The 9,362-nt window shown below is 41.9% G+C and overlaps 1 pseudogene; it reads right to left on the bottom strand.

Moving 5' to 3' along the window:
* Positions 1-732: 732 nt before the first annotated feature.
* On the bottom strand, positions 733-1,404 carry LOC138810045 (ankyrin repeat domain-containing protein 49 pseudogene; annotated as a pseudogene).
* Positions 1,405-9,362: the final 7,958 nt, after the last annotated feature.

Here is a 9,362-nt window from a genome sequence, read left to right as displayed (position 1 = left end):
CTAGCATGATCTGTTAGTTAAAACCAGCTGGAAAGCTGTACCTCCTCGACCAATGTGTAGTTTTTACCTGTCTAAAAGGTCCTATTAACTTACTGTAAGAATAAGGACCATGTAGGTTGACCGAGATTGTTCACAAGACTGAATGGATGGTAGTAGGGAAAACACTATACCACAGTCATGGATTAAACACCTAGCTAACTGCTTTCCTGAAATCTTTCTATGTTCTAAAAACCAAAGATAATTATTTTAAACTTGCAAGCATTCAAGTCACTGATAATATTTAGTTTTCTAGTATGAAATGAAATAACTGCATCACTACATTTAAAAAGAGTTTTAAATTCTGAATTATCTTGTCTGATAAAAATATATGCTAATACACTAAATATTGAATAAAGACCCAAGATATAAAATGTTATTTTAAAATAGACTTTTTTTCAGACAAGCACCAGAAATATCTTTAGTTTCTATACTACTCATTTCAACAGATAAGTTAAAATTATTTCTAATTTAAAAAAAAAATCACAAACTCTGCAGAAATCATTGAAGATGTATCCAAACATTCTTGAATACATTTGGACATCAAAGTCAGGCAATTCACTTGGAAGAATACCATGAGAACCCATGAAGGTTTACAGTAAGACATTGATGTCTACTTTGTATTGTGAAACTATTTTGTATCTGACACAAAGGATGGACTGGCATTTTTTAAATTTAAGAAAATTAACCGAACCATTAAGACTTGGGAGAAGAATTTGTACAGCTTTCCACATCTTCAAAGATACATGCTTGTCCTTCTGGCAATATTAAATGCAGTTTCTTCCAAGTTGTTCTTCAGACCTGGCTTGATATAATGATTCATCAGAAGGCAATCCAGAGCATCTCTGCTCTCTCTATTCCCAGCAGCAAGATGCAAGGGGGTCGAGAGGCCTTTAGTTTGGGCATTGGTATCTGCATCATGATGAAGTAAGAAGGAAGCCACTCTGGTGTTATTCCACATACACGCACTGTGCAGGGCCTTCCAGCCATCCACAGTTATTGCGTGAATATCTGCTGCTTGAGCCACCAACTCACGGACAATGTCTAAGTGTCCACTGTAGGCTGCCCGATGAAGAGGGGTATACTCATAGTCACCCCCAGTATTCACCTGAGCGGCCTTTTGGGAAAGTAGTCTCTGCACTCTAGTAAACCGATTATTCTCGGCAGCCCAAAGAAGCAATGTGCTTAGATCCTTCTTCATTTTTTCCCCTTGCAATTGATACCATTCTTCACTTTTTTCATCTTGTTCCTGACCAGAGACTTGGGGTCCCAGTGGGAATGAGGTGTTCACGTGTGTTCAAGTTGGTGAAAGTCTGGTGAATTGTCTGCATCTGTTTTTTCATCATGATTTCGTTTCTCTTTTCCCATTTTTACTATTCTAAATTTTAAAAACCATTATTAGATGCTAAGGTAGACTTCTAGAGATGAATGGCATCTGCTTTATTTTGTTCTACAAGATCATTTGACTGGGGCAATGGTGGAGGTCCCGATGGACGACAGCGATTCCACGGGCTCACACTCATCACTCTGCATGTGTCACCGAACCCCTTGGACACAACAAAGCCTCAGTCTGTCGCCTGGCGGGCTGGTGAGCAGCCTGGCAGCGCCCGGGAGCCCAGCGCGCGTCCTCCCGGGGGGCCCATGGACGGGGCCCGACTTCCCCCGACCGCCCCCGGAGCCCACCCGGCTCAGCCCCACCCAGAGGCCTGGTCCAGACCCGCCTTCCATTTGGGACTTGAGTTCCAGACCTAGGCACTGTCCCTTAGCCATCTGAGTCATATCCCCACATCCAGCTTTTGGGTGATTAATTGGAAATAAGAGTCTCACGGGCTTTCCTGCCCCAACTGGCTTGGAATCATGACCCTCAGATCTTAGCCTCTTGAGTAACTAGGATGACAGGCGTGGGCCACTGGCACCTGGTTGGCTCTGACCATTTCTAATCCAAGTTGCCAATTTCCTGGTTCACAGACATGGCTCTTATGTCGATATGGCTGTTGGGTTTTGGTAACCTGGTTTTGAGATGAAACCATTTTTGGTCTGGTCTTCAGATGAAACTCGAATGAGTTTTTGCCAAAGTGACAATTTTCTAAATATTATAATAGCATGACTTTAAAAAAAAAAGAATCTGAATCCTAGATCAGTCTAAAAAAGTAGAAAAAATAAGCCTAATCAATCAGATTTTCAGTTGTAGGGCCTGAACTCTGGACCTAGGCACTGTCCCTCAGCTCTTCAGCTCAAGACTAGCACTCTACCATTTGAGCCACAGCGCCACTTCTGGCTTTTTCTGCTTATGTGGTGCTGAGGAATCAAACCCAGGGCCTCATGCATGCGAGGCAAGTGCTTTACCACTAAGCCAACTTCTCAGCCCTCCATCAGATTTTCATAGTTTTCAGTTGCCTTTCTGTGTATCTCCAGAAAGGAGATGGCATTTACAGCCATTACTGTATACAACAAAATAGCCAATGGCCAACACAGTGCAAACCCAGATGAACACATGTTTTTGCAAGCATTTTTTTAAGCTGAAGGTTGAGAAATAACCAATATTTGAGTGTTACATCCACCCACCAGCAAGCCTGTATTTAGTACTGAGTAACAGGATGTTTTGGCTCCTCATGGGCACAATCAAACCAGCTCTGATAGTATTGGCACTAAGTGGCAGGGGAACGTTTTATTGATAGCCTTCTGCCTGCTTCTACCAAACCCCAGCCATTTGAAATGTCCCAGAGAAATAAAAAGTGTTTGTTCCTAATAGTGTGTGTCTTGAGTTTCGAGGGAGCCAGAGACATATAGGATCTTGGCTTATTTTTTCTTTTTGTTTTTCACACACACACACACACACACACACACACACACACACACACACACACACACACACACACACAGAGTAAAGATTGCCATTTAAAGAAGAATTTCTATCAGCTGTAAGCTTCAGCTCACAAGTGTTTGTGTAGCTGTTAATGTTAAAAACAGAAGCTGTGGTATCCATTTTAAGTTTCAAACATAAAAGAAAAAAATGTCTCTCTTGTTTAGAAGGCTTTTCTGTTTCCCAGCAGTACCCGGACAGGATATTTGCTTTAGGCAAAAGGAAGGCAGGCAGAAAGTCAGCCACAAAATGGCTTTTTTAAAGTGTGGCAGATCATTAATAACCAGTGAAGGATGGACTCGGGACGCCTTGTAGCACACATTGCTAGAACTGAAATTCATTCATTAATATTCCAATGGAATATTGTTTATACAAAACATTTAAATTCTAGCCCACAGTACCTTTTAAACAACTTGAGAGACTGGTCAGCCATAACTCCCAGAATTTTGATTATCAGCTTTTGAGGAAAGAGAAGTCACTGCACCCCAATACAGAAATAAGTTGTCTTTTACCATGAATCAATTCCAGTTTAATTCTCTATACTCAACAACCTCAAAATGCTGAAAAATCCATTTCTTTGGAAATCATTTGGCTCTCATAACATAGAATGTGCCATATTTATTTTAACAATTTTTTTAGACCTGCTTCAGCATGACAGAGTTTATCAGCCTATGCCAGGAGTACTCTAAATTGCAGTTTAGTCTGTCTAAAACAGGCTTATCCCTGGGGAGCCACAGGCATGGAGAAAAGGAAACACAAAGTCTACATTTGGAGAGGAGAGGGATGATTGGAGAGAACAGGGGGAGTTTTCATTTGCTAGCAAACCAACATATATACACTAAGTAACGTGAGTGGTCCCAGAAACTGCTAGACCATGCACACCAGTGTCTAGCTCTACACACAGGTTGAACACAGGTTGAGAAGGGAGAGAGAGAGAGAGAGAGAGAGAGAGAGAGAGAGAGAGAGAGAGAGAGAGAGAGAGAGAGAGAGAGAGAGAGAGAGAGAGGTTTGCTAATTCTGCCTCCTTTGGCAGCAATGTGTCAGGAGGTAGAAGGTAGGCATGGTAGAGCAAAGACAACTATCAGGGAGTCGAGAAAATGTTGCTTGTTTGTTTCTGCCAGTACTCAGGCTTAAATTCAGGGCTTGGACACCGTCCCTTAGATTTTTTGCTCTAGCTGGTGCTCTACCAGCTTGAACCATACTCTACTTAGGATTTTTTGGTGGTTAATTGGAGATAAGAGTCTCACAAACTTACTGCCTGAGTTAGCTTTGAACTGATCTTTGGATCTTAGCTTTCTGAGTACCTAAGATTATAGGCATGAGCCATAGATTTCAAGCTGATTTTCTTTTATATAGTATTGCCCAAGAAGAGAGGAGAAACGAAGCAAGTAATAAATAACATGCCCTCATTTATCTCAAGCCCAAACAGTTCTGAGAGTTGAGGGGCTACTGATCCTCCTTTCCTGCCAGACCTATGGCCATAACCAACCCATGTGTTAAGAAGGTAAATCATTTTCCTATCTGAACACCAAGCATTCAGTTCTGGGTAGAAATATCTGTATTGATATTTTGTAGCTTTCTAGACTTCCTAATAAGAACAAGCCCTGTTTGTTTAAGTAGCAATCTTTCCCTACATACCCCCATTCCACGCTACCCTCGTCATTTTATTTTTTTAATCTCTCAAAGGAAATGTCATCAAAAAAACGTAAGGAACTAGTCATTAGTATGCCTAACATGGGACATTTTTTATGTAAAGCTCTGAATCCATTGTGAACAAAAGCAACCGTTCAGAACTCAAAATAAAAAAAAAAATTGCCCAGCAATTTTAAGTAAATGGGCAAGATTAATGGATTGTCATATAATGGAAAAGGAAAACTATTAGGAAAAAAAACTGAAAGCGACTCTACAAAATTGGTTTGGAATTGAGAGTCTACCTGCAGACCTCTCAGCCACCGCATTACTGTCTGCAGTACTTTTTCAGCTAAGCAGCATATTAATTTGAAAGCCATAGCTTGCACGGACACCCCAGCACTTAGTGGTTGGTTTTATGTTTAAAATGCTTAGCATGAAACCTGTGCTGAAAGTTTGCCCAAACATCTCATAGTTGATTGCAAACCAGAGTGCCTGGGGGTTCGGAGTCCACGCCTCAAGAATGTTAGTGACTGGGGGACTTTTTGGCTCCAAACACCTGGATTTGTCAAGGCCTCTTAGTGGCCGCTGGGAATGTGCCCTGCCTGGGGCCCTGAGCCTCTCTCCCCATCACCCCTGTGACAGATGAAAACACAACAGGGTCTGTTGCCTGACTGACACATTCCTCTCCTGTCTGCCCCTGAAAGGACTTTATTTAACAGTCCTGGAGTCAGGCTTTTGACTGACAGATTGTGAAGGCTAAAAGTCATTCAGTTCCATTAAGCTCTGTAACTGCTCTGGAACAAAACACCTTTAAAAAAAAAAAAGTGGGGCGGAGGGGGAGAAAATAGAGCTGTGGAGAGTTGAGGGCATGAGCTTTAGGGAGAAAAAAGGGGATTCTTTTCAGGTTCAAAAACAATCCTTCTCTTTGCCTTCTGTCTATCAATTAGGGCAGCATTCCCCGAGGGATATAGGCCTGGCCTCATTGGTGTCATTCAGCTGCCAATCTCCTGACAGGGACACCAAAGGGCCTCATGTAGCGCTGCGGAAACTGTCTGTCAGGCCATCAGCAGCTGCTATGACGACATCGCTTCTATTTTTCCTAGGACTATTATAGAAGGGGCAGTTTACCCCAACACAGCCTCAGAATCTCAGCTCTCAAATCTCTGTTCTTATTTTTCTTTCACACACACACTCTATCTTCTCAACTTCAGTATGAATTTCTTCACAGAAACAATCTCAGTCTTCCTTGCCTTGTAGCCTGTGAGATAAATGAAAATTGACTAGTCAAGGACATGGCCATGAGTATAAGAAAGGACTTCTGCTTCTGGAAAAACTCAAGTCCTGACTAAATGCTTTCAATGACTTGGGTTTGGGCAAGTCAAAAGCAGCACAATTTGCCCAGTGGCTCCCTGGGCCCAAAGGCCTGCCCAGGACCCAGAGCTGTGTGGAGGCCTAGCGTGGGCCCCATGAGCAGCTTTCTGCCAAGCCTCAGCCTTGTTTGGGTTTCATTCCCCGCTGAGTTTTGCTTGGATCCAAAAAGACTCCCATGGAGCCCTGAACTTTAAGCCAAACTCAGCACCAAGCAACCACTTCCCACTTCTCAGTCCCCCTCACTCTCTCCCTTCCCCAAGGGTAGATTCACAAGCTAACTTGGGTTTGACCCAAACATTCCTCAACCTCAGCTGAGCCCAAGATAAACCAAGAAAGTACATGTTTACCTGAGCTTTCTGGCTTGGCTGGGAAAACAAAACAAAAACAAAACCTTCCTCTGCTTCCTTCTTACCGTCTGCACCTTTCTGCTCATTCTAGATCCTTCCTGAGACAGGGGAGGCAAATCAGATCCTGTGACAGTGACCTGCAAAAGATCTTCAGCTGTCACTTAGTGTTCTGTGATGGCCCTGTTTGCAATCATTGGCGTTTCCCTGAAAAAAAAAAATCTCTTTTCACAGTGTAGAGAGCTACCTCCAAATGGTAACGGTAGTACTTTGTATCAAACTGAGAGCTGGAGAGCATGGCTGCCAAGCCCCACAGTGTGGCCGCTGTGTTGCACTGATTCTACCTCTGCTACAGTTCTGCACATGCGCCGCACCAACTGTACAGAGTGGTTAGCCAAAACCCCGTGAGAACACGCACGTAAAGCTGTCTCCACGCTGCCAGGGCCAAGACGTCTATCACTTTTCCTCCTTAATTCTGAAAACACTGCTGGGGTCCTGGTACTTCCTGCGCATAAATCTGTTCACAAGCAACATACTGGTTCCAAGCACCAGATGCTGGGCCTTGGATATAAAGGCTATGCCTGGGGAAATTCAGAATTAACCAGATTTTTGGCACTCGGAATCTATGCAGAGAGGAGCAAATGGACAATGTGACAACTATGGGGATGGGGATGGGGATGATGATGATGATGATGATGATGATGATGATGATAATGATGATGATGATGATGATGATGAGAGAAAGGTTAACTTGCTTTTCCTCTTATGACTCTCTAGATTCAGGAAGACACCCACAGGACGCAAGCCTTTGTCATCTGTACCAACAGCAGCTGCAGTAGTCATAGGAGGCCTAATAGTTCACCAATGCATGAGCATTTCAGGCAGGCTGCTGTTGCTACAAATTTCATCATTGAAGTAGAAAGGAAGTGGGCAGTGGGCAGATAGGTAGGGCTCTACACACAGTTTAGTTCCCAGAGGCACCACTAGATCAAGAGATTTGGAGAGCCAGGCACTGTCTGTAATCCTAGCTACTCTGGAGACTGAGCTCTGAGGATCAAGGTTCCAAAGCCATTCTGGGCAGAAAAGTCCATGAGACTCTATCTGCAATTAACCAGCAAAAAGCTGGAAATGGGGTTGTGGCTTAAGTGGTAGAGCACCAGCCTTGAACAAAAAAAAGAAAGCTTTAGGCTCTGAGTTCAAGCCCTAGTACACACACACACACACACACACACACACACACACACACACACACACACACACACACACACACACACACACACACACACAAAATTAAATAAATAGGGAAAGCATTTCGCTTTAGGATGATCTACTTTGGGAACATCCTTTGAAGTACGAGCTAATGCCTTATACCTCCAGACACCAAATGGTGGCATGTATTCCTACTAATGTCCTGCAACCCTACCTGTTGTCCTTGAATTTTCCACAAGAACTTCAGATCCCATGTAAGCAATGTTCACATTTACATCCTTACTATATTCAGTGGTTTCCAAAATTCTCTTGATCAAAAGCTCCAATCAGATTTGAAAATGAGATTGTGCACTGGAAGGTCAACCGTCTTTGTTTCCTATATTCCCAAGTGAGTCTGGGCCATTTCTATCCACCTTGAATTCTGCACAGTGCTCTCTGGCTTGTGTTTCAGCATCTGTTATTTCTGGTACTGTGCCTTCCTGGTTTTACTTTTACATTATGCCAGCAAGAGTTAGGCCATCCTTTGGGCTCCAATGACAGTCATATTTCCTTTCTTGTGTATAATTATTCAATTTTCTTATGTCAGTTCCCTTTGACTGGTTATATTGTAGAGAACTTTAAACCAAACCTGTGACACTTCAATTTCAACTGAACAAATAGTTTCAACTACTTAGTATTTGTACATAAATTTAGATAATGTACTCATTTCAGTGAGTAGATTTTCACACTGTGAATTAGTTTACTCTCCTTGAGTTCTTACAGACATAAAAGAGCAATAAAATCCATCATAAACACCATTCTTGCAGTTTCATTCTTCCAGAATGAATCTTTCTATTTCAATCCCATGCAAAATATAGGCAAGAAACATAGAATCACTAACCTCCAGTTCTTCCTCCACCAAACTAGGAAAATCCTAAGCCACAGTATAAATGCCTAACCTGCCCCTTTGTGCTTGGATGTTCCATCTTTTAGTCCCGAGTATAAGAAGGGGTATGGATTGGAATGACTTTCACAGTCCCTCATAGGATGAATCCTTTATGCAGTAATATGTTCTTTGGAATGTTGTGAATTTCTAAAAGTTGTGAAAACTCATTTACAAAGGTAGATACACAATATCATCATTGTTAGTTTTACCTACCATTTTCTATTAGCCATCCACAGAGATCTCCTAACAAAGCAGAAATCATTGTGAAAGACATTGTATATAGAAAGTATATAGAATAAATCAAAATAACTAAATGTAATTGTCTGGGGAAAAAAATCCAATACATCTTTAAATAACTAAATTGCATATGAGATGGCTGCCAATTCTTGGCACTTAAAGGAAGTATTTGGAAGAGCTTATTTGAAAAGATAAACGGAATTGATCTGTTAAAAATGCAAAGGTAAAGCCAGATGCCAGTGGCTCACACCTGTTAATTGCTGCTTAGGAGGCAGAGATCTGAAGATCATGATTTGAAGCCAACCCTGGCAGGGAAGTTATGAGACTTTTATCTCAAACCACCAAAAGCAGGAAGTATAGCTGTGGATTACGTGGTAGAATGCTATTCATGAGCAAAAGACAAATCAAGGACAGTGGTGCGTGCTCACGCACACGTGTGCACGCGCACACACACAACACACACAAATTCAGATGTGTTATTCCATCTCCAACACCACAAAGAAATATCACATCAAAATAAACAAAATTCATTACTCAATCCATCAGCCTCTGTCTGAATCCTCAATTGCTAGGTCCTATAGCTTATAATTTCATAACTTTATTAGAAGAGTCATCGTGTCAAAGAAAATCATTTTTCCAAATGAGAATTTCAAGCTAAAGGTAAAATTAACCCTGGTTGAGAATACTGAAGACTGAAAGGACTATAAATCTTATTCAAATATTTAGGATTTACCTGAATGGGATA

This window comes from Dipodomys merriami, unplaced genomic scaffold (genome assembly GCF_024711535.1).
Source record: "Dipodomys merriami isolate MVZ:Mamm:240054 unplaced genomic scaffold, mDipMer1.0.p SCAF_5, whole genome shotgun sequence".
In the NCBI taxonomy this organism is placed as follows: Eukaryota; Metazoa; Chordata; class Mammalia; order Rodentia; family Heteromyidae; genus Dipodomys; species Dipodomys merriami.
The sequence above is the reverse complement of the archived record's forward strand: the minus strand, read 5'-3'. Positions and strand labels throughout refer to the sequence as shown.